Source organism: Mustela lutreola, chromosome 7 (assembly GCF_030435805.1).
Source record: "Mustela lutreola isolate mMusLut2 chromosome 7, mMusLut2.pri, whole genome shotgun sequence".
NCBI classification, from domain to species: domain Eukaryota; kingdom Metazoa; phylum Chordata; class Mammalia; order Carnivora; family Mustelidae; genus Mustela; species Mustela lutreola.
Genome location: NC_081296.1, coordinates 132,668,820 through 132,695,208, shown reverse-complemented (window position 1 = coordinate 132,695,208; position 26,389 = coordinate 132,668,820). Strand labels below are relative to the sequence as shown.

The window sequence follows — 26,389 nt, the reverse complement described above, 5'->3', positions numbered from 1 at the left end:
ACTTATTTATTTGACAGACAAGAGACCACAAGTAGGCAGAGAGGCAGGCAGAGAGATAGGAGGAATCAGGCTCCCTGCTGAGCAGAGAGCCCAATGTGGGGTTCGATCCCAGGACTCTCGGATCATGACCTGAGCTGAAAGCAGAGGCTTTAACCCACTGAGCCACCCAGGCACCCCAAGATTTCTGAATCTTAATTTAAGAAATTAAGTGCTGCCTGTGGGTGTGTAGTCTTGCAGCCGCTGAGCAAGGTCCTTGGACAAGTAACCACTCTAAATTTCAGTTTCCTAATCTATAAGATAAAGATCATCATGGTACACCTCACACTTCATTGTAAAGCTAAAGCTAAAGTAAAAAAAATACATGGAAATGTATTAGCACAGAGCCCAGAAGAATTCTATGAATAGGAGCTATTACTTGTATGCTTTGATGGGAAGAAAATAAAAATATGTGTGATTTGATTTTATGTTTTAAAATGTGTTGTTGAGGGGCTCCTAAGTGGCTCAGTCAGTTAAACATCTGCTTTCAGCTCAGGTCATCATCTCAGGGTTCTAGGATCGAGTCCTACATCGAGCTCCCTGCTTAGCAGGGAGTCTACTTCTCTCTCTCCCTCTGCTCCTCACCCCCACTCTCTCTCTCTCCAATAAATGAATAAAATCTCAAATAAATGAATAAAATGAATAAATGAAAAATATTATTTCATGGAAATAAACATTTTCTGTATTAAATGTAAGGCACTTCTGGGAAACATTCTAAGTTGGGCTGCCTGGTAGCCTATGAGTTGATCAAAACATTTGACAATTTTTCTAAAGAAAAGAGGGTGTAATAATAACTTGGTCTCTCTTAAAAAAAATATATACCAGGGACTCTGTATCCCTGCCAGTTGTCTGTCACATGGTTTGCTGAGACTGTCCAACATTGTCTGAATTTCCAAGCCTCAGCACTATAAAAACAATTCACTAGAACTCCCTCCAAATAGTTTTATATTGTGTAATTATTTAACACTGTCCTTCAGATTCCAATATGGGGTGTATGTGCTGGGAATTATGTTCGGTTCCCTGAGAGTCCTGCAGAAAGCCTGCTTTGTCATGAAGAATGGCCCTTTGATGTTTAAGGAACGGTGTTGATAGGTTCTAGAAACTTAGTGCCTACAACTACTAGAGAATATTCATCACAGCAAAGAAGGCAGTTGAGAATGGCTGGTACAAACTCTGCAAAAACAAGGTTACTCATGTTCCAGCATGAACCCTCAAGAGCCCTTGAAGAAAAAAAATCACTGTCACAGGGAACTTTCAATGGCCTGCTCGCTGATGTCTAAACAAAATAGACCGGATTCATTTTTTTTTCTTTGTATCTTGGCTAAAAGACCACGGAAAACAGTCTTTCACTTAATTTCCAGAAACAAAACAAAACATAACAAAACTCTACTGCTTGTGGTTAAATTCATTTCTCATCTCGAACATTAAAGCTCTAGGTTATCACATCAAAATACATTTTCTTTAAAATCTAAAATTATTGTGCTGAATTTTACTGCAACTAAATTCTATTTTAATTATGATATGGGATGAAATATTTTGGTACTAATCCTTTTCCGTCTCAATAAGTTAAGATACATAAGAAGTACAATTTAAAAATCATGCTGAGATAAATGTTAAATCTTTTTTACTAGTGATCGTTTGTTTTGTGAAGCCTGCTTTACAAATACAATAGCATCACTCAAGAAAGGACTTTACTGAAAAGTGTTTCTAACCATTGGTTGGAATTATCTGAGTAGGACTTCTCAGATACAGATGCTTTTGGATTTCCCATCATTGATGCTATTTCATTTGAAATGGAAAATCATGTGGTTTGATTTTTATTGTTTTTTAAATGGAGAGGATCATCAGGAAAAAAATGCTTATGTGGTTTTATTATCTTTTTTGTTTTATTCAAGTGGACTGTCAAAAGGAAATGGTTTCTGTACACATTATGCGGGGAACAAACATGCATGTTTGGTCATAATATTTTTCCATCATGACATTAGAGATTTTCAGGGGTACATGCCATGTTTTGCTTCCCTTTTCATATGAAATTATACCATCATAAAACTTTAGACCTCTTTGTGAAAGCTGTAGTGGGAACCAGGAAGTTCTGACCATTGCCTTGACTTGAAACAAAAACCAAAAAACAAACAAACAAACAAACAAACAAAAACAGGAAATTTCTAGGTTTTCCTTCCATAGATTTTTGTATCCTGGTACACCTTGCCTAACGGGATCTTACAAACCTGTCCACACCCTTGCAACTAGGGACAGGGGAGATGGAAAGCTGACCTGTCAGTGACATACACAGTTTTCCACTTAGAAAAGCATAGGTTCCCTCCATCCTGCTACTCTGTTCTTGGCATCTAATCATCCAGTTTGCATCCCTCATTACAGTCAAACCTCTGGAGGAAATCCACGTCTAGTTGGCAAAGTGGGCATGGGTTCTGAGTATCTTCACTAACATTTTGATGAATATGTTTATCAAAAAGACTTATTTTTAACAAAATAATAATTTGCATTATAGTAAAAGTATCAAGTGTGTGGTATGAGAAAAAACATTAAGCTTCAATTGTGAGAAATATATATATATATTTTAAAGATTTTATTTATTTGTGAGACAGAGAGCACAAGCAGTGGGGAGGGGCAGAAGGAGAGGGAGAAGCAGACTCCCCACTGAACAGAGAGCCTGATGTGGGGCTCAGTTCCAGGACCCCAAGATCATGACCTGAGCTAAAGACAGATGCTTAACCTACCGAGTCACTCACGCACCCCTTGAGAAATATATATTAAGAGCAATTCTACCTGCATTGTTTCTCATTTATTCATACGTTGCTACTATAGAACATCAATAAGAGTAGCTTGTTTCAGATCTTAAAAGGTCTTTTTAAAATCTACAATTTCCTCATTCTCTTTCAATTCTGTTTTAGTATCTTGTGTATTTGGAAAAATTTCCTAAAAAAATGCTTTGTGATTCGGAAAAAGACATAGAACATTCAAGCTGAGCTTACTCTTACCTCCAGTGCTGTTCAAGAGAAATATCATGCAAGCCACATATATAAGTTACAATTTTCTAGTTGCCACATTAAACAAAGTAAAAAGAAACAGGTGAAATTAATGTTAACAATGTATTTAATTAAATTGATGTATCCCAAAATTATATTTTAACATGTAATCAAAATAAAATATCATTAATGAGGTACTTTAAAGCTTTCAAAATCCAGTATTTTATACTTATAGCACATCTCAGTTCTGATTAGCTGTATTTCAAGGGCTCAGAAGCAGCCACACATGGCTATGATTATTGTATTGGACAGTGCAGTTCTACACTATGAAGAGAGCCTATGGCTACTCTATTGGATTGAAAGAATCAGTACTTCGCTCTTTCCACTATCTCTGACCCCCAATTTTCAACCCACATGCTTTTGACATTTTAATGAACAAATGACTCTTCTAGAACTATAAAGCATACTTATAGTTATGAATAATATTGATCTAACCCTGTTCTTCCTGTTCACGCTTTTTAAAACGGTTAATAACTTTCATTACAAATGAATTAAATGTTTTTTCTAGACAAATTAGAAAGTATAGATTACAAAAAGAAAATTTTAAGTATCTCTGTTCCCACTCCCTAAGAACTTCTGCTAACATTTTGTTGTACATCTATTTAGAATTTTCTTATGTAATGTATGTAAAATGGGTTTTACGTGTCCTCTTTTGGGCTGGTTCATTTTTACCTAATATTAAATTTTAAACACCTTCCCATGTTCTTTTCATGCAACATCTGGGTGAGTTTTTTTTAAGATTTTATTGGAGAGAGAGAGAGTGAGCAAGAGAGAGCACAAGCAGAGGGAGGGACAGAGAGAGGGAGAAGCAGACTCTTTGCTGAGCAGGGAGCTCAGTGGGGGCTTGATCTCAGGACCCTGGGATCATGACCTGAACTGAAGGCTGATGCTTAACCAACGGAGGCACCCAGGCACCCCATCTTCTGTATAAATTTTAATGGCAGAATAGTATTTCACATAGTAGATGTACCATAATTATTTATTTAACCAATCTGTTGTTTCTGGACTTTGCAATTTATCTATCTATCTATCTATCTATCTATCATCTATCTATCTTTTTTGCTGTCACAAATGGGTCTATTCTTTAGGATTGTTTCACTTATATTTGGAGTAAGGCAGCAAGAAACAGTTTTATAGATAATCCAACAAATTGGGAGTTAGTTGCAAATTGTAGCCAACTTAATAATAGTTTTTTGATTTGTCCAGATACTTTGAAGTGTTCACTTTCCTATACTTAAAGGAGCACATAAAACAATCAAAAAACCATACTTGTGTTTAAAGATCAAATACATTTTAAATGCTTTTTGGCAAATGAAAGAAAACAGTAAAACAATTATCATCTCCTTTTCTCCAAGTAGATAGTCTGAAAGAAAATAAAGGTAAACACAATCTCTCTTTTATGTTATAATTTGAGTCATCACCATGACTGTTTCAATGAAAACATAAATCCAAACTCATTTCATTTTCTGAATAGTTAGGGAAGCTAGAAATCTAAAGGGTAATTTCATAAATGCAAGCCATCAACAGCAAGTGTCCTTCATTTCTAGGGTGTTGGAAGGAGCAAAGACCGTTGGTTTCGTCCTCTGTCTTGCCCCCAAATTATTGAAAATCCAGAGACTGACTTTTTTCACAATGTCAGTTTGCTCCCTAAGAGGAGGTAGAAATAGATCGCTGCAACAACAAAGCCACTACTCTTCAAGATCCCCGCATGGGAGGAAGAGGGTCTTCAAAGAAAGAAAATCTTACATTCAGCCAAGAAAAGTCCATGTTTGGATGCCTCAAATTATAATGTCTTAGCATATATTCTCATGACAAGTACTTATTTTCATAATAACTAGATTAAAGGGAATGACCCAGCTACAGATTAGTGCCTTAACTAATGGCACTTATGCATGACTTTAAACTCGTGCAGCATCTAGGTCAGAAGTCCACATTGCCCTGCTATTCAGCAGAATCTACCAAGGGAGACTCTAGGTGTCTTTCCTTTTAGTAGATTTCACAGAAAACCACCTCCATCCTTTAGAAAGGTTCTAGTAACATCTCGGCTCAGGAGGGGAAGGGTGAAATCATTCTTTCTCAGGAGACCTTGATCCTTGTATAAACTGTCTCACATATTCTTCAGTAATCAGCCCTTTGAGCAAAAAAGATAAGGAGTAGAGAGCTCCATCAGTCCACAAAAGTATTTCTCTTACCTTTTTCCAGGACAACTTCAGCAGGCCTAGGTTCAAATCCATGCCAATTCATTTGCTGTGTGACCTTGAGAAACTCAATTCACCTTATGAACCTCAGTTTCCTTAGCTGTAAAATGGGAATACTCTGGGTCACAGGGGTATTGTGAGGTTTGCCTAAAATAATGAATGTAAAACACTTAGCCCAGCAGCAGACCCCTAGTGAGCTCCCAACATCTGTTCCCATGTTACTTACCTGTACGTTAACTAAGACAGAAATAGCGGACAATGTGGTACTCCATCCATATTAATCTAGGTCCCTTTTACTGTTTCTATGAATCTCTTCCTAACTTCAATATGTTTTTTTCTTCTGGAAGATCATGCCTGCTCCCTCAAAGAAATACCTGGAGCTGATTTGAGGAGTTTACAGAGGACTGAAGTAGGACTCTGAAAGCCCCAGGCTGAGTCAGGACAAATGCTAAGGCATAATCTATACTCCAGAGCTCCTCTGCAGATCCCCATGAGGTTGCAACTTGGCCTTCTCTTTCTTAGCTGCGTCCTCTGCCCCTCAGCAGTTTCTCCTGGGAACACTTACTTAGCAAATCACTTGCACTTAGCAAATCCTTGCCTCAGGGCCTGCTTACAGGCAGCAGGAACTAAGGTGGGGAAATCCTGTGACTGTTTTCAACAAGGAAAATCTCATCCAAGGTGTATGGATGTCTTGGCAATATTAATAGCACCTTCTTTTCTATACATGCAAACTCAAGTTGGCTTAATTGGATACCCCCTATGGTGGTAATAATACTAATAAAAGTTGCGGGTAAAGGGGCGCCTGCGTGGCTCAGTTGGTTAAGCAGCTGCCTTCGGCTCAGGCCATGGTTCCAGGGTCCTGGGATCGAGCCTGCTTCTCTCTCTCCCTCTGCCTGCTGCTCTGCTTACTTGTGCTATCTCTCTGTCAAATAAATAAAATCTTTTTTTTAAAAAAAGTGGTGGGTAAGGTTGAAGTAACAATAAAACCTTATAAATCATTTCATGGGGAAGAAAATGAGTTCGGGCTATTTTTAGGTGACTCGTTTTGTCCTCCAGCTGAAATGATTTCAGAAAATGACTATTAAAAAAGCATCCCCCTGGGCGCCTGGGTGGCTCAGTGGGTTAAGCCGCTGCCTTCGGCTCAGGTCATGATCTCAGGGTCCTGAGATCGAGGCCCGCATCGGGCTCTCTGCTCAGCAGGGAGTCTGCTTCCCTCTCTCTCTCTGCCTGCCTCTCCATCTACTTGTGATTTCTCTCTGTCAAATAAATAAATAAAATCTTTAAAAAAAAAAAAAATAAATAAAAAATTAAAAAAAAAAAAAGCATCCCCCTAAGAGAGTCTCATGAAACTCTCAAGAGCTGAATGTTTGCAGCTTTATAAAAAGTAGTTGATTTTTTAACTGTTTTAAGAAAGAATCTTTATCATCTTAATGTTATTTGTTAAATAAAATTATTTGCAGGACAATATTTATTAGCTTGTGCCTCCCTCTTTACCACCAAGGATGACTCTCTATAAGCCATTTTCTTATATGATTTGTGTACAAATTCAGGAAAATGGGTAGAGTAAAATAGTATCTAAAAAGGAGGCAGAGGGGTGTTTGGGTAGCTCAGTCAGTTAAGCATCTGTCTCTTGGTTTCTGCTCAGGTCATGATCTTAGGGTCCTGGGATAGACCCCCACATCAGGTTCCACACTGCCCATGGAGCCTGCTTAAGACTCTCTTGCCCCGGGGTGCCTGGGTGGCTCAGTGGGTAAAGCCTCTGCCTTCGGCTCAGATCATCATCCCAGGGTCCTGGGATAGAACCCCACATCGGGCTCTCTGCTCTCTGCTTAGCAGGGAGCCTGCTTTCTCCTTTCTCTCTCTCTATTTCTGCCTGCCTCTCTGCCTACTTGTGATCTCTGTCTGTCAAATAAATAAATAAAATCTTTAAAAAAAAAAAATTCTCTTTCCCTCCTTTCTCTGTCCCTCCCACAGCTCTAAAATAAACAAATAAATAAGGCAGAAATAACTAATAAATCTAGGTCAGTTTGCATAATGCAACATTTTAAAGAAAGAATGAGGTAGAAAGAAAGGGAGGAAATTTGAGTTTTGGAAGTTTATCAGAGTGGCTTTGAAAGAAGCGGAGGAAGGAAAATTTAAAGATGTGTTGTGAGGATTACAAATGGTTATCCTTTAATGGAATTCCTTTTACTGACTTAACAGTAACTTTTTTTAATGACAACACAGTTAACGTAAATCATATGATGGCTTGAGTTATTTTTTTGAACTAATTTCAACCTCTATCTTGCACTATTTCTTAAATCACAACAAAGTTAACTGGGAAATGAGACACCTATGTTCTCTTTAAACCACTTCTTTATCCCTATGATGGGGGGGGCAGGGCAAATACTTTGTGATAAGTAGATAAATGCTTGTGAATTACAGTAATTATTAACATTATAATCATTATCATAACATTTCTATCTAACTTCAATTAGATTATTTTACCTGATTCTCATTACAACCCCCTGTGGATTAATGGGGAGAAAAAGTGTTTTTCTCCACACATGAACAAAACACTGAGGCTCGGGGATGCCTGGGTGGCTCAGTGGGTTAAAGCCTCTGCCTTCAGCTCAGGTCATGATCACAGGGTCCTGGTATCGAGCCCCGCATTGGGCTCTCTGCTCAGTGGAGAGCCTGCTTCCTCCTCTCTCTCTCTCTGCCTGCCTCTCTGCCTACTTGTAATCCCTGTCAAATAAATAAAATCTTAAAAAAAAAAAAAAAAACACACACACACACACAACATTCAGGCTCGGAGAGTTTATAATTGACCTAAAATGACAGTGATAGCTATTAGCAGAGTTGAGACAGACCAGTCCAGTCAAAAGGCAGCTAGAGTCTTTTCTCCATTGTACTGATGGAACACAGGTTGTAGAATAAACACTGACTTTGCTACATAGAGAAGACTCTTTTTTTTCCTTTTTCTTTTTTTTTTTTTTACTTATTTGACAGAGAGAGATCACAAGTAGGCAGAGAGGCAGGCAGAGAGAGAGGAAGGGAAGCAGGCTCCCTGCTGAGCAGAGAGCCCAATGTGGGGCTCAATCCCAGAACCCTGAGATCATGACCCGAGCCAAAGGCAGAGGCTTAACCCACCGAGCCACCCAGGCGCCCCTGGAGAAGACTCATTCTTAGATGGCCTCCTCAAAGTTACTAAACCTATTATTATCCAAGTTTTCAAGCAATATGACAACCAGAATAGAAATAACATGGAGAAAGAGAATAGTGGACTCAAAGCTTAACTTCTATCATTCTATAGGTGCTCATTATATCAATTCTACCAATTTTATCTCAGCTTGGGGAGGTTTACTATTTTCAGATGTAGCTACTCTGCTATTCTTAGCAATATGTGATAGATATAAAAATTCTAACAATATCTAACATATAGTAGGTGTTTTTCATTATCTATAGTAGTAATACAATTTGGAGGTTTAAAACAACTATTTTATGGCAAAATGGATGAAAGAAAATGGGAGGTACAAGCTTGCACTTATGGAATGATTAAGTCATGGGCATAAAATATACAGCACATATACATAAAACATATATTTTATGTATACATATATATACATAAAATATATAGCCAAGGGTATTATAATAGTATTGTATGGTGACAGACAATAGCCACATTTGTGGTGAGCATAGCATAAGTACCAAGTTGTTGAATCACTGTGTTGCAACTAATGTAATGTGTGTCAACTATATTTCACTTTTAAAAAACCATTTTATTATATCTAACAATACTGTATGTCAGGAATTGGGTTAAGATACAGGTGAATAATTCTTAGGGCATCATCAGTGTTCACTCAGTGGTATTCAGATGACGGATGGGTTTGGCTGGAAATCAAAGTGGCTCCGTGCACGTATGTGCTGCCCTGGTGCAGATAGCTACGTGCTGGGCTCAGGTGAGAATTTGACTCCAGCTATTACATGTGGCTTCTCTACATGACAATTTCAGAACAGTCGACTGCTGTTTTGAAAATTCAGAGTTCTAAAGGAGAGTATTCCAGGACACCCTGGCAGAAGCACTAAGAATCCAACAGTGTTACTTCTACTACATTCTTTGGTCAAGCACCCAAGGCCAGCCCAAATTCAAAGAGAGGGAAATTTGTGGCCACCTTTTACTACTACAGTGGACCTCAGTAAATCTTTTTTCCTTGCAGTAGCAGTTTCTACATTATCTTATCTCTCTGTGCAACAGGAATGAAAATTTAAAAAGGGAAGGAAATATGATCCATAATAAAGAGTAAAATCAGTTAATAGCAGCAGACACAGAATGACAGAGATGATAGAAATAATAGGCAATGATTTTAAAACATTTGTTAAAAGTCTCCAAATAAATCAAGAAAATAAAAGAAAATATGACCATAACAAAGAGAAATGGAAGATATAATGAAGACCCAAGTGAGACTTTTATGCCTAAAAATATAACATATAAAAAGAAAAATTAACTAAATGAGCTTTTAAACATTAAACACTATAAAAGGAAAAAAATCAAGAACTCAAAAACTTAGCAATAGAAACTATCCAAAATGGAGCACAGAGAGAGAAAAAAAAAAGATATGAAGAAGTGAAGAATGTATCAATCACCTGTATGAAAACATTGAGTCATTTAACACACACATAATTGGAATTCCAAAAGGAGATGAGAGAGAAAAGGAACAGAAAAAAAAAAGATATTTGAAGTAGTAATAACCAGAAGCTTTCCAAATTTCATAAAAACTCTAAACTTACAATTCCAAGAAGCTCTAATGAACCCCAAGAAGAATAAACATGAAGAAAACTACAAGGCACCTTATAAACAAATTGCTGAAAATCAGCTATAGAGAATACTTTAAAAAGGGAAACTATACAGTTTGCCATGCCACAGAATGACATCTTTAACTACCGAAAGGAAAAAACTGTCAACCTATAATTTTATGCCCATGAACATATCTTTCTATACTGAAGGCACAACAAAGACTTTTCCAGATAAATAAAAGTTGAATGAATTCATTGCCAGCAGACCTGCACTAAAAGCTACCACGCCAAATTAAAGGAAGTTCTTTTTTTTTTTTTTAAGATTTTATTTATTTATTTGACAGAGAGATATCACAAGCAGATGGAGAGGCAGGCAGAGAGAGAGAGAGAGAGAGAGAGAGAAGCAGGCTCCCTGCTGAGCAAGAGCCCGATATGGGACTCTATCCCAGGACCCTGAGATCATGACCCAAGCTGAAGGCAGCGGCTTAACCCACTGAGCCACCCAGGCGCCCCTTAAAGGAAACTCTTTAGGGAGAAAGATAACAATACCAAATGGAAATCTGGATTTATTTAAATGAATGAAGAAGAGTAGAAATGGTGGGTAGGAAGAAGGTAGGTTTTAAATCAATGTGGAACAGTTGAAATACAAATACGGAAAGGAGAATTAACTCATACAAAAATGTTGACCCCTGAAATGCAAATTAGAAATGGAAAGAACTTGTATATTGGTCATTTTTCAAATAAAATTATTTTTCTTCTCCATATCAAGAACAACAAAAACAAACATATAACACACACACACACATATACACCCTTCTCAAGTATATTAAACCTTAGTATTCAACATTCCTGAATAAAATATACAGATGATGAATATATACATACTATCTCTTGAATGTCTAGCTCATTGTCCTTATCTGAAACTGGGAACTGATTCGAAAGTTTCCTAAGCCAATATATTTTCTCCCTGGATAAAATTCACAGACATTACTTTGAATTTTTAATGAGAGACGGTGAACTTACGAACTTCCAATTGGCACGTAAGAGCCAGGAAAAAAAAATGTCACTCTCTGCCAAAGCCTGCATTTGCCATTTGTAAAACAAAACAAGAAAACAAAAACAGAAAAAAAAAAAAACAAAACCCTACTTTTAGAACACTGGACAGATGACAAGTGTTCACCAAGCTGCTTTTATCTAGAAGTACATACTGAATGCCAGCTATGTTCACAGCATCATTGTACATAAGACCTCAAACATTATAAGTTCTGACATTCATTATTTTGTAATCTATAATTCACTTTCCTATCCACCTTAATATCACCCTTTTTTGGTTGAGGTTCCAAAAGCCCAATCCAACACCCTGTTTCCTTCACTGACACTTCCAGTCCTTCAGATTCTGTTATCAGATGCAGCTTTAAGTCACAGCTTAAATCAATTCCTTGAAGAGGACTTATCTACACTTGCATAGATCTGTACTCTTCCTTCATAGCTCTAACACAATAAAAATAGTGTAGTTATTTAAGTGGGTTTTTAAAAATGTCTTGTTCCTCCACTGGCCTCAGCTTCATGGAGGCAGGACCTTCATCTGACTTGCTTACCATAGCATTCCCTGCACCAGGCATGATGCCCAGAACATGTTAGGCATCCAACATATAAATAGTACTAATACATGCTGATTCCCGAAGTGTGTCTGGGTCACAGCTTCATAGCAAAGGAAAGAATCTCTCTATAGTTATGTAGCTTCAAAATACCATCTACATATGTTTTATAATGAAAAGCTTAAAGGAAGCAAGACTGCTGTTACTTAATTTTATGAACTTGTCACTCAACCTTTCTTCAGATTATTCATCCATAAAATAACAAGATTTGGACAAACACATAGGGTTGGGTTTTTTGTTTGTTTGTTTGTTTTTGTTTCTGTTTTTAAGACTTTATTTATTTGACAGAGAGCGCACATAAGCATAGAGAGTGGAAGAGGGAGAAGCAGGCTTCCCACTGAACAGGGAGCCTGATGTGGGACTCAATTCCAGGACCTTGAGATCATGACCTGAGCCAAAGGTAATCAGTAAACTAACAGAGCCACAAAGGTGCCCCAAATACATAGTTTTTAAACAGTGTTCTTCAAGGCATAAAGGGTTCCACAAGGTCTGAAGAAAAGTATTAAAGGAAATCATTTCCATTTTTTCTTTTAAAAGGAACACAACACAAATTAAACAACAGTCCAAAGGCAGGTCTATAATAAAATATTCCCACTAATATTGAGGGTGCACTATAATTCTCACTAGAGTGCTGCCTTCGGCAGTACATATACTAAAATTGGAACGATACAGAGAAGATTAGCATGGCCCCTGCGTAAGGATGACACACTATAATGCTCACTAGAAAATTAGAAAAAAATGAAATAAATAGAATAAGTTTCTTAAGTGGCACATAATGGGTCATATTAGAGATATATAAAATCTCAGAGAAAACAGAATGACCCTCTGCAATGCAGCTGAACACATCTATCAGGCAGAGGACCGGTCAGCTAAAGGCAAGAAGAAGTGGAGTCCGAGATGAGAATTGTGAAAATTTTCATCTAGTCAATATCCAAGACAAAAGAAAGTTAAATCAGTGGATGCTTAAACCAGTGGATGGCAAACCCCACAGGCAAGGTCATTCATTGTAAGATATGGTAATATTAGAACATTAAAAAGCCATTTTATCTCCTTGTTTTGATTGATTTCATGCCCTTTACACAATCTTCTGATTCTGTCTTGATTCCCCACAGTAGACTGCCCACAAGATAAAACAGACATCATGAATATTCTGGTACATATGACAGTTGTACTTCTCATTATCAATTAATAATTGGCCAACTGATTTGTATATTTTTGTTTCTTTAACAAAAACACCTACCTAGTGTTCACTATGGGCCAACATTGTTCTCTAAGTACTTCCAATAATAATTTATTAAATATTCATAGCAAGCCTCTGCGGTAGATATTATTATCCACATGTTACACTTTGCAGAACTGCAGTAGAGTATACTAAAGAATCTGAGGTCTTTTTCTTCTCTGATTGAAATCCTGCTCTCATACCACTCTGTGGCTTTCACCAAGTTATTTAACATTTCTGTATCTCAGATCATCATGTTTAAAATGGGGTTAATAATATTACCTAACTCATAGGGCTGTTAGGAAGGAGTAATATAATGTACTTTTATAGTGCTTGCCATAGTGAGTGCTGTGTAGATGTTTGTTATTTCAGTTTAGAAGCTTGTTTTATTAGCCTGGGATCTCCAAAGAAAGAGAATCAAGAGGAGCTGTATACATATATAATGAGACTGGAGACAGACAGACACAGACAAATTGATTTTACTATAAGGAACTGGCTCATCGGTAATAGAAGATGAGAAATATAAGATATACAGTGAGAAAGGTGGAAACACAGGAAAGATGATATGGTTCCAGTCTCAGTCTAAAGGCATGAGAATGAGGAGACCCACTGTGTAAGTAAGTTCCAGTCTGAGTCCAAAGGAGAAGAACAGTGTCACAACTTGAAGGTAGGCAGAGAGAAAGAATTATTTCTTATGCAGCCTTTGATTCTATTCAGGTCTTCAACAAATTTGATGAGGTCCATCTACATTATGGAGGGCAGTCTACTTTTCTCAGTCGATGATTCAAATAAAAATCTCATCCAGAAACACCCTCACAGACACACTCAGAATAATGCTTAATCCAGCTCAGGATAAGAGGTATGTAACCTACAATGGCAGAAATATTAGATTGGCAGAAGACCTATCCACAGAGATCTGGAGGGTCAGAAAGGACTGGCATGATATATTCAGAGCACTAAATGAGAAAAATATGCAGCCAAGAATACTATATCCAGCTAGACTGTCATTGAAAATAGAAGGAGAAATAAAAACCTTCCAGGACAAACACAAACTAGAAGTATTTGCAAACATGAAACCAGCCCTACAGAAAATATTGAAAGGAGTCCTCTAAGCAAAGAAAAAGCCTAGAAGTAACATAGACCAGAAGGGAACAGAGACAATATACAGTAACAGTCATCTTAGAGGCAATACAATGGCACAAAATTCATATCTTTCAATAGTTAGCCTGAATGTAAATGGGCTAAATGCCCTGAATCAAAAGACACAGGGTATCAGACTGGATAAAAAATAAGACCCATTGATATGCTATCTTTAAGAGACTCATTTTAAACCCAAAAAACCTTCAGATTTAAAGTGATGGGGTAGAAAATAATTTACCATGCTAATGGACATCAAAAGAAAGCTGGAGTGGCAATCCTCTTATCAGACAAATTTGATTTTAAACCAAAGACTATAAGAAGAGATGAGGAAGGACACTATATCATATAAAGAGTCTGTACATCAAGAAGATCTAACGATTTTAATTATCTCTACCCCTAACAAGAGAACAGCCAATTATATAAGCTAATTATTAAAAAAAAAATGAAATAAACACATTGACAATAATACAATGATAGTAGGAGACTTTAACACACTCCTCAGTGAAATGGACAGATCATCTAAGCCAAAGATCAACAAGGAAATAAAAGCTTTAAATGATACACTGGACCAGATGGACATCACAGATATATTCAGCACATTCTATCCCAAAGAAACAGACTACACATTCTTTTCTAGGGCACATGGTACATTCTCAAGAATAGATCACATCCTGGGTCACAAATCAGGTCTCAACCAGTACCAAAGTCTAAAATCATTCCCTGCATGTTTTCAGACAACAATACTTTGAAACTAGAACTCAACCACAAGAGGAAAGTTGGAAAGAACTCAAATACATGGAGGCTAAAAAGCATCCTACTAAAGAATGAATGGATCAACCAGGAAACTAAAGAATAATTTTTTTAAAAAATATGGAAACTAATGCAAATGAAAACACAGCTGTTCAACAACATTGGGATGCAGGAAAAGTGGTCCTTAAGAGGAAAGTATATAGCTATACCAGCCTTTCTCAAGAAATAAGAAATGTCTCAAATACACAACCTAACCCTACACCTAAAGGAGCTAGAGAAAGAACAGCAAAGAAAGCCTAAACCCAGCAGGAGAAGAGAAATAATAAGGATCAGAACAGAAGTCAATGAAATAGAAACAAAAAGAATGGTAGAACAAATCAGTGAAAGTAGCAGCTGGTTCTTTGAAAGAATTTATAAGATTGGTAAACCCCTGGCCAGACTCATCAAAAAGAAAAGACAAAGGACCTAAATAAAATCATGAATGAAAGAGGAGATATCACAACCAACACCAAACAAATACAAACAATTATAAGAACATATTATGAGCAACAAATTTGCCAGCAAATTTGACAATCTGGAAGAAATAGGTGCATTTCTAGAGACGTTTAAACTACCAAAACTGAACCAGGAAGAAATAGAAAACCTAAACAGACTCATAGCCAGTAAGGAGATTGAAGCAATCATCAAAATTCTCCCACAAAAAAGAGCCCAGGGCCAGGCAGCTTCCCAGGGAATTCTATCAAACATTTAAAGAAGAATTAATACCTATTCTGAAACTGTTCCAAAAAATAGAAATGAAAGGAAAACGTCCAAACTCATTTTATGAGGCCAGCATTACCTTGATCCCCAAACCAGACAAAGACCCTATGAATACCCTTGATGAACATGGATGTCAAAATTTTCATGAAGCTGCTAGCCAATGGGATCCAACAGTACATTAAAAGAATTATTCACCACATCAAGTAGGATTTCCTAGGCTGCAAGGTTGGTTTAACATCTGCAAATCAATCAATGTGATACATACATTAATTTAAAAAAAAGAACAAGAACCATATGATACTCTCAATAGTTGCAAAAAATGCATTCAACAAAGTGCAATATTTTTATTGATTAAAATTCTTTACAGTGTAGGGATAGAGGGCATATACCTCAATATCATAAAAGTCATCTATGGAAAACCCACAGCAAATATCATTCTCAGTGGCAGCTTTTCCCCTAAGGTCAGGAACACGGCAGATATCTCTATTACCACTGCTCTTCAACATAGTACAAGAAGTCCGAGCCTCAGCAATCAGACAACAAAAAGAAATAAAATGCATCCAAATCAGCAAAGAAGTCAAACTCTCACACTTTGCAGATGATATGATACTTTATGGTAAAAAACAAAAGACTCCACCCCAAAACTACTAGAACTCATACAGGAATTTAGTAAAGTGTCAGGATATATAATCAATGGACAGAAATCAGTTGCATTTCTATATACCAATATCAAGACAGACGAAAGAGAAATTAAGGAGTTGATCCCATTTATAATTGCACCCAAAACCATAAGATACCTAGGAATAAATCTAACCAGAGAGGCAAAGAATCTGTGCTCAGAGAAGTATGGAATACTCATGAAAGAAGTTGAGGAAGACACAAGGAAATGGAAAAATGTTCCATGCTCATGTATTGGAAGAACAAATATTGTGAAAATGTCTATGCTGCCTAGAGCAATCTACACATTTAATGCAATCCCTATCAAAATACCATCAACTTTTTTTGAAGAAATGGAACAAATACTCCTAAAATTATTTTTAGGATTAGAAAAGACTCCAAATAGCCAAAGGAATGTTGAAAAAGAAAACCAAAGCAGTGTATACACACACACACACACACACACACACACACAGAGGAATATTATACAGCCAACAGAAAATGACGTGGATGGAACTGGAGGGTATTATGGTAAGCGAAATAAGTCAATCAAAGAAAGATAATTATCATGTGATCTCACTGATATGAAGAATTTGAGAAACAAGAGAGAGGATCATAAGAGGGGGGGGGGAATGAAATAAGACAAAACCAGAGATCAAGATTAAGATAAGAGACCCTTAATCTCAGGAAACAAACTAAGGGTTACTGGAGTGGAGGGGGTGTGGGAGGAACGGGGTGACTGGGTGATGGACACTGGGGAGGGTATGGGCTCTGGTGAGCACTATGAATAGTGTAAGACTGATGAATCACAGACCTGTACCCCTGAAACAAATAATACATTATATGTTAATTAAAAACAAATAATTTTTAACCAAATATCGGGGCACTCCATAGTCCAGTCAACAAATAAAATTAACTATCACACTGTTCATACAAATATAATTTTTTTTACTTGACTCTCCTTTTCTCTAAATCCTTTAGCAATTAAAAATGCTAATCAAGAATATTATACATACACATTTACCAGTATGGCTAAAATTTAAAAGACTGATAATACCAGGTCCTGGTGGGGATGTGGAGTTAACCGGAATTCCCATTCATTACTGGTAAGAGTGAACATGGCACAATCATTTTGGAAACTAGCAGTTTCTATTGTAGTTAAGATTGCATTTACCTATAATCCATAAATCCCAATCCTAGGTATTTACCCAAGAGCAACAATTGTATATGTCCATGAAAAGATTTGTATGTGATAATGTTGGTGAGGATGTGGAGAAAAGGGATCCTCTTACTTGACTGGTAGAAACGCAAGCTGGTGCAGCTACTCTGAAAACCAGTACGAAAGTTCCTAAAAAAATTAAAAATAGAGCTACCCTATAACCCAGCAATTGCACTAGTAGGTATTAACCCAAAGATACAAATGTAATGATCCAAGGGGCATTTGCACCCAAAGTTTATAGCAGCAAAGTCCACAGTAGTTAAACTATGAAAAGACCCCAGATGCCTATCAACAGATGAATGAATAAAGAAGATGTGGTGTACACACACACACACACACACACACCATGGAATATTATTCAGCCATCATAAAAAAGAAATCTTTCCATTTCCAACAGCGTGGAAATGGAACCAGAGGATATTATGCTAAGCAAAACAAGTCAATCAAAGAAAGACAATTATCATGTCATTTCATTCATATGCGGAATTTAAGAAACAAAACAGGAGTATAGAAGAACGGAGGGACAAATCAAACAAGACACAATCAGAGAGGGAGACAGACCATAAAAAACCCTTAATCCTAGGAAATTGAGAGTTGCTGGAGGGGATGGGAGCTTTAATCTTAATGGCCCCAAACTGGAAAAATATCAACTGCAGAAGAATAAAGAAGGTGCACATATTCATAATTAGCAATAAAAGAAACAACTGATGGGTGAAACAATGTGGACAAATCTCAGAAACATTACACTGAACAAAAGGAGCCAGACAGAAAATCGGTGGCTATTGTGTGATTACATTTATGTGAAGTTAATAAAAAGAAGCAATTGTGGTGGCAGAATTCAGAAGAGTGGGTTATTTTCTGAGAGGGGTGGAGTTAGTAATTGGAGAGGGGCACATGGGAACTTTCTGGGATGATGGAGATAGTCTATATATTTAAGTTTTGTTGAAAAAGCAGTTGTACTTTGTGTTTTCAAGTTTTTCTTTAAATTTCAGTTAGTTAACATACAGTGTAATATTAGCTTCAGGTGTACAATGCAGCATTTCAGCACTTGCAAATACCACCCAGGGCTCACCACAAGTGCACTCCTTAATCACATCATCTATTTAACCCATCCTCCGCCACCTCCCCTCTGGTAACCGTCAGTTTGTTCTCTACAGTCAAGAGTCTATTTCTTGGTTTTCCTCTTTCTCTCACTCTCTCTATTTTTATCCCTATTGCTAATTTGTTTTTTTTTTCCTCAAATTCCACATAGGACTGAAATCATATGGTATCTGTCTTTCTCTGACTGACTTATTTTGTTTAGCATAATACTCCCTAGCTCCATCCATTTTGTTGCAAAGGGCAATATTTAATTCTTTTATGGCTGAGTAATATTCCATTTTTGTGTGTGTGTATATATAAATGTATGTATCTGTGTATATATATACGTATATATGTGTGTATGTATGTGTGTATTTGCATGGATATGTATATGCATGTGTACACATATGTATATGTGTGTATATATAAATGTATGTGTGTGTATGCATGTATGTATACATACATGTATGTATATATTCATCAGGTGATGGACACTTGATCTGTTTCCATAATTCAGCTATGGTGGATAATGCTGATAAACATCTGGGAGTATGTATCCCTTTGAATTAGTATTTTTGTATTCTTTGGGTAAGTACCAAGTAGTGGAATTACTGGATCCTAAGGTAGTTCTATTTTTAATTTTTCAAGGAAGTCCCATGCTGTTTTCTATAGTGGCTGCACCAGTTTGCATTCCCACCAACAGAGCAAGAGGATTCCCTGTTCTCCAATATCCTCACCAGTACCTCTTTTTTCTTGCATTGATTTTAGCCATTCTGACAGGTGTAATATCTCATTGTAGTTTATATTTGTATTTTCCTGATGCTGAGTGATGCTGAGTATTGTTTCATGTAGGTATTGGCTATCTGTTTGTCTTACTTCAGAAAAATGTCTATTCATGTCTTCTGCCCATTTTTTAGCTGCATTATGTTTATAGTTTTTATAAGTTCCTTACCTATTTTAAATATAAATCCTTTATTGGTTATGTCATTTGCATATATATATCTCTTCTCCCACTCAGTAGGTTGCCTTTTAGTTTTGTTGATTGTTTCCTTCACTATAGAGAAGAATTTATTATTTTGTTTTACTTGCCTCAGGAGACATACTAGAAAGAAGTTGCTACATATAATGTCAAAGAAGTTACTGCCTGTGTTCTCTTCTAGTATTAGGTTTCAGTTCTCACATTTAGTTAGGTCTTTAATCCATTTTGAATTTATTTTTGTTTATGGTATAAGAAAGTGGTCCAGTTTTCCCAAAAGCTTTTGTTGAAGAAACATTTGTTTTCTTTCTTTTTTTTTAATTATGTTCAGTTAGCCACTGTATAGAATTAGTTTTCGATGTAGTGTTCAATGATTCATTAGTTAGGTATAACATGTGTTTTCTCATTGGATATTCTTTCTTTCCTTGTCAAAGATTAATTGGCCATATACTTGTGGGTTCATTTCTGGATTATCTATTCTGTTCCATTGATCTATGTGTCTATTTTTGTTCTAGTACCATACTGTTTTGATTACTACAGTTTTATAACTTGAATTCCAGAATTGTGATTATTTTTTCAAGGTTACTTTGGCTATTCAGGGTCTTTTGTGGTTACATACAAATTTTAGGATTATTTGTTCTAGTTCTAAACTATTAAACCATAGTTCAATGGTTTAAAATATCATCAGTATTTTTAAAAGGGTGGCATTGAATGTGCACATTGCTTGAGTAGTATAGACATTTTAATAATATTGACTCTTCTGATCCATGAGTATAGAATGTCTTTCCATTTCTTTTTGTCATCTTCAATTTCTTTCATCAGCGTTTTATAGTTTTCAGAGTTAGGTCTTTCACAACTTTGGTTAGGTTTATTCCTATATATCTTAATTGGTTTGATGCAATTGTAAATGGGACTGATTCCTTAATTTCTCTTTCTGCTGCTTCATTATTGGTGTATAGAAATGCAACAGATTTCCGTACATTGATTTTGTACCCTGCAACTTTACTGATTTGTTTATCAGTTCTGGCAATTTTTGGGTGGAGTCTTTCAGGTTTCCTATTTATAGTATCATGTCATCTGCAAATAGTGAAAGTTTTACTTCTTCCTTGCTAATTTGGATGCTTTTTATTTCTTTTTGTTTTCTGATTGCTGTGGGTAGGACTTTCAGTTCTACGTTGAATCAAAGTGGTGAGAGTGGATATCCCTCTCTTGTTCCTGACCATAGAGGAAAAGCTCTCAGTTTTTTCCCACTGAGGAAATTTTATTTACACTCTGGGTTTTTCATAGATGACCTTTATTATGTTGAGGTATGTTCCCTCTAAACCTGCTTTGTTGAGGGTCTTTATCATGAATGGATGTTCTAGTTTGTCAAATGCTTTCTCTGCATCTATTGAAATGACCATATGGTTATTGGGGCACCTGTGTGGCTCAGTGGGTTTAAGCCTCTGCCTTTACCTCAGGTCATGATCTCAGGGTCCTGGAATCAAGCCCTGCATCAGGCTCTCTGCTCTGCAGGGATCCTGCATCCCCCCTCTCTCTCTACCTGCCTCTCTGCCTACTTATGATCTCTGTCAAATAAATAAATAAAATCTTAAAAAAAAAAAAAAGAATCATATAGTTCTTATCCTTCCTTTTATTAATGTCATAGATCACGTTCATTGATTTGCAAATATTGAACCACCTTTCAACTCAGGAATAAGTCCCATTTGATTGTAGTGAATGATTTTTTAATGCATTGTTGCATTTGGTTTGCTCATATTTTATTGAGAACTTTTGTATCTATGTTCATCAGGGCTGAACATTGTTCTCTTTTTTAGTGGTATCTTTATCTAGTTTTGGTATCAGGATAATGCAGGCCTCATAGAATGAATTTGGAAGTTTTCCTCCTTTTTCTATTTTTTGGGAATAGTTTGAGGAGAATAGGTATTAATACTTTTTGAAATGGTTGGTAGAATCTGCCCATGAAGCCATCTGCTCCTCAATTTTTGTTTATTGGGAGGATTTTGATTACTGATTCAATTTCTTTGCTGCTTATCAGTCTGTTCAAATTTTCTATTTCTTCCTGTTTCAGTTTTGGTAATTTATACATTTCTATGAATTTATCCATTTCTTCTAGGTTGCCCAATTTGTTGGCATATAGTTTTTCATAATATTCTCTTATAATTGTTTTTATTTCTGTGGTGCTGGTTGCTGTTTCTCTTCTCTCATTTGTGATTTTATTTGTTTAAATCCTTTCTCTTTTCTTTTTGATAAGTCTGGATAGAGGTTTATCAATTTTATTAATTTTTTCAAAGGATCAGCTCCTGGTTTCATTGATCCATTATACTGGTTTTTTGTAATTTCTATATTATTTATTTCTGTTCTAATGTGCATTATTTACTCCCTTCTGCTGGCTTTAGGCTTCATTATTGTTCTTTTTCTAGCTCCTTTAGGTGGTAAGTTTAGGTTGTTCATTTGAGATTTCCCTCACTTGTTGAGGTAGGCCTATATTGCTACAAACTTCCTTTTTAGAACTGCTTTTGCTATATCCCAAAGGCTTTAGGCTGTTATATTTTCATTTTCTTTGTTTCTATATAGTTTCAAATTTCCTTTTTGATTTCCTGGTTGACCAGTTCCTTGTTTCCTAGCATGTTATTAAACCTCCATGCATTTGTGGTTTTTCCAGACTTTTTCTTGTGCTTGACTTCTAGTTTCATAGTGTTGTTGTCGAAAAGGTACATGGATGGGGACAGCCCTTATTTTGATCCAGGTCCTGGTCATGCAAATACACATTTAAGTATATAAGTATACATTTAAAGATGTGTGTATCTTACTTGATGTAAATTACAAAAATTATCCCAAATAATGAAATACAAAAAGTATCCCAAATAATGAAATAAAACCAAATTTTATTATATATATGTACATATACATATATAAATATACATATGTAAATATATTAATATATTATGTATATTACATATTATGTATTATGTATAATACATATGTATATGTATTTATATATATTAATATATATTTACATATGTATATATATATATATATATATATATATATATATATATATTAATCTGGAGAACTAAACCAAATGCCATGATAGAAACTCTAGCACAGATGGCCTAAGCTAGATAATTTCCATACAGCCAAACCTGTCAAGCCATTGCTTGAGTTTCTAAGTCTAAAATCACAAAAGTTAAAGCCCAAATGGGAATTAACTATCTCAAAATGATGATTCATTGCTGCCTTTGGAATCTGGTGGTCTGTTGCAATATCATATCTTGAGTTTTAGGCATCACCTGGTATTTTTGTATTATTTATAAATAATTCAGCAGGAACACTGACTAGAATGCCATTCTACTATTGAAACAAAATCACAGATAGCATAGATTAAAATTTTTTCATATTTAAAAATACAGTCTATATGTAGCAAATGTTTGACTGCATGATCCTTCTGGATCTACATTCGTGACTTTAATTCCTCTGCTTGCTACATTCCTCATATTCACCACAGCATATATATTTAAAAAAAAATACACAATAGTACAAAAGATTCACCGATGAGAATCTTCTCAGCAAAGTTAAAAACAGTAGGCAAATGATAAATGTCATATTAATATTGTCCATTTTATAATCTACAGTTTCACAGTAAGTATCTGGATTATTTGTACCAATTTATTTTTCTACTACCGGTACTTTTTTTGGTAATGTTGACTAGACCAGTGTTGCATACTTGACACATCTCAGTGAAATATTGGTTGATTGACTGACACAAGTATTTAATACTAAAGGAGGCCTTTGAAATGCAAATGAGGATATTAAACAAACAAGGTCGGTGCAGAATCACAAAATATTCTCAGCCTGATTGCCCAGAGACTAAAAATGTCACACACATATGGGAGGTTGGTATTTCTGGCCCACACAAGCTTAGCCATGGCAAAGAAGATCAACCATGCTTCTCAACCCAGGAAAATTCAGTCATGTTCATCCATTCATACTTTACATTCTTTAATAAATAGGGGCTGTAGTGGGAAACATGCAGCATTGATCAACTAAAACTCACACCCACAAGTGCACACATACATACAAACTATGTATTTATGATTCCAGAGAACTTGTACAAAACAAAATGTTGGAATGTTGATTCGATTTACATGCTCCTAAAGTTTCAGTGAAATGAGCCGATAATCATGTGGAAAATGTAATAGCACAAATTGTTCTTGTTGGAACATAGAGAACTGTCTGTTCTCTTTGCTAGCATTAACCAGGTTTCCCTCCCTCTTTCTATGGCAAGAAAAAAAGACAGTTCTTAAAATTGGATCTTATTCTGCAAATCTTGAAGTCAGTTCAGGGGCACTTCACAAGCATTGCTAGTTCTGCATTGTATCTTCTAAATGCAGACATTTGGCAAGTCCAAAAGAAATATTTGATTCTAAGTCGTACCCTCATTGATCATCCTTTGTTAAATAAGTCATAGAAAAATAAATTAAATTGCATCAGCAGCTTAAGTATATATATATTTTTAAAGATTTTATTTACTTATTTGACAGACAGAGATCACAAATAGGCAGAGAGGCAGGCAGAGAGAGAGGAGGAAGCAGGCTCCCTGAGGAGCAGAGAGCCCTACTCGGAGCTCAATCCCAGGACCCTGGGATCATGACCTAAGCCGAAGGCTGAGGCTTTAACCCACTGAGCCACCCAGGTGCCCCTCAGCAGCTTAAATATTGATTCTCTCTTAAATATTTATTATAAAATACATTTACTATTATAAATATTTATTATTAAATATTTGTTCTTTCCATATGCTAAAGCAAACTTGTTTAACTACTACATGTATATGCTTCACTTAGGATATAAAACTATAAACTTTTTTCCCCAATGTATGTGATGCCTGCCTTCATCATTAATAGTAAATACTGTTACTAATAGTAAATACTGTTACTACTCATATGAGGTACATTTTCTGTTTTTTCATTTATAGTAGAGAGCATAATCATGGCCTTCTCATTTTGAGCATCAAAAGCAAATAAAAAACAGAGTCTCTTCAGTCCCTAGTATATTTCCATATGAAATAACTACTACTTTGATGCTGATTCTTTGGATAATAGCATAACACCTTGAAGCTTTTCTGATGTTTTTGTCAACAGAATATATACTTAGGTACGTATTCTTCCTTTTCCACAAATATTCAAAACTTATTCTGAAAGAAAAATAAAATATTCTAGCCAAATAATCACATCATTTGCCTTTCCTCTCTCCCATCTGCTCTTAAGGCAGCAGCGATTACAGTGTTACAAGATTCTTTGAAAATGCAGACAATGGAAAGAACATCCAGCTGCTCACTCCTATGGGAACGGACAGAGAAACAGGTTGATAATAACCACTTATCAGTTAGCTCTAGCTACCAAGTGACTGCCTAACAAAACAACCATGAAACCTCCATAACCTTTAGGTCTCATGCCTCTTGGGTCAGCTAGGGATCAACAAGACATCCACACGTTACAATAATTTATTCTCCATGACCCTCAGCAAATAAACATGCTATCTTTATTATTTAATTAGCTAGATACCACTACCAGTCAATTATTTTTGCTCTTTATTTGAAGAGAAATAGGTACTTTGGAGAAAACTCTTCCTACATGTTTTCATAATGTTGATCAGCTAATAACATTTTAAAAGTAGGGAAGAAAGTGAAGGAAGGGTTAAGCTAACATGTGGTGAATTTTAGAGTTGCAGCTAAGATGATTTATACCCATTTACATTTTTTAAGTCACTAATGGGTTTATTTTTCCAGATAGTATATACATTACTATGAATATATCCAGGTAAAACGTATAAGCTGCTAAACTGAAATGGCAATTTTTTATGATCAATTGCTATTCTGATAATTCATTCTTTCAACATTATTGAAATCAGTCTTCTGTCTTGGGCTACATTATAATCATCATGATATTAACTAAGTGCATCCAATAATTGATCATTTATTTTCATCTTAGGCTGGGATGCCTAGCATTTCCCCTTTCACTTTTGTTTAGGATTGATTGTGCATAGTATATCATTAGTAAGACAGTGGTTCTGAGACCCATTATCCTCCTTGGTCTATTTGTATTGGTGGGCTTTCTTGGGTGAAGAATCAGGCTGAAAAGAATGAGCAAAATGTTAGCATGTCCAAACATTTTTGTCTTGTAAAACATGTTGTGCTGTGTAGAGGATGAAAAAACATCTTTTCCTACCCTTCTAGCTTTTCAGCTATGGCTCAATAATCAAAAAGAGATTAACAAGGGAAAGGCATACCAACTTATTTTATGTAAGTTTTACGTGACCTGGGAGCATTTAGGAAGAAAGGCAGTTGAAAAAATAACTAAACCTGTGCATTTGTATGCTAGGTTGGATAAAGAATGGAAAGTGGTGATAAAATGTCATAGGACAAAGGGGTGTAAGATAAGGATGACAAACTGGTGGAAATATAGCAAGGCCTGTTTGTTCAGATTCCTCCTTAGCATCCTACTGTCTTCAGAAATAAGGTTGCTCCTTTCTTCTGGGTACAGAGAAGGAACGTCTCCTATGAGAGTCTTATGACCAGCTTCAGCAGGGGAGAGGGGTCAGCGAGTTGTTTCTGAACCTGCTGTTTCTCAGATCCCTCCAGCTTAAAATATTCGGCAAACCAAGCTGTCATATTTTGGGGTAACTCGTTCTGAACCCCATTATTCTCCCATCTGAAATTTCCCCCCCAAAGTTTGACAGTCCAGAAACTTAGTTGGTAGATCATCCCATATCCCAGTGAGCCAATCTCTGAATCCCACGACTAGGTCAGTCCTACAGATTGTTTCATTTCAGAAGGCAGTGATAGGGATGGGAGTAAGGTACCCACCTAAGTTAG

General features: G+C 36.1%; 1 protein-coding gene and 1 non-coding gene across 3 annotated transcripts in view; both read left to right on the top strand.

Annotated features, from left to right (window-relative positions):
- Nucleotides 1-26,389, top strand: part of TSHR (thyroid stimulating hormone receptor) — a 165,621-nt gene that overhangs the window by 57,766 nt on the left and 81,466 nt on the right. The gene's annotated exons all lie outside the window — the stretch shown is intronic.
- LOC131837392 (U6 spliceosomal RNA) lies at nt 12,344-12,445 on the top strand. The gene has a single exon (XR_009356005.1). It is a non-coding gene; the product is annotated as a U6 spliceosomal RNA (small nuclear RNA).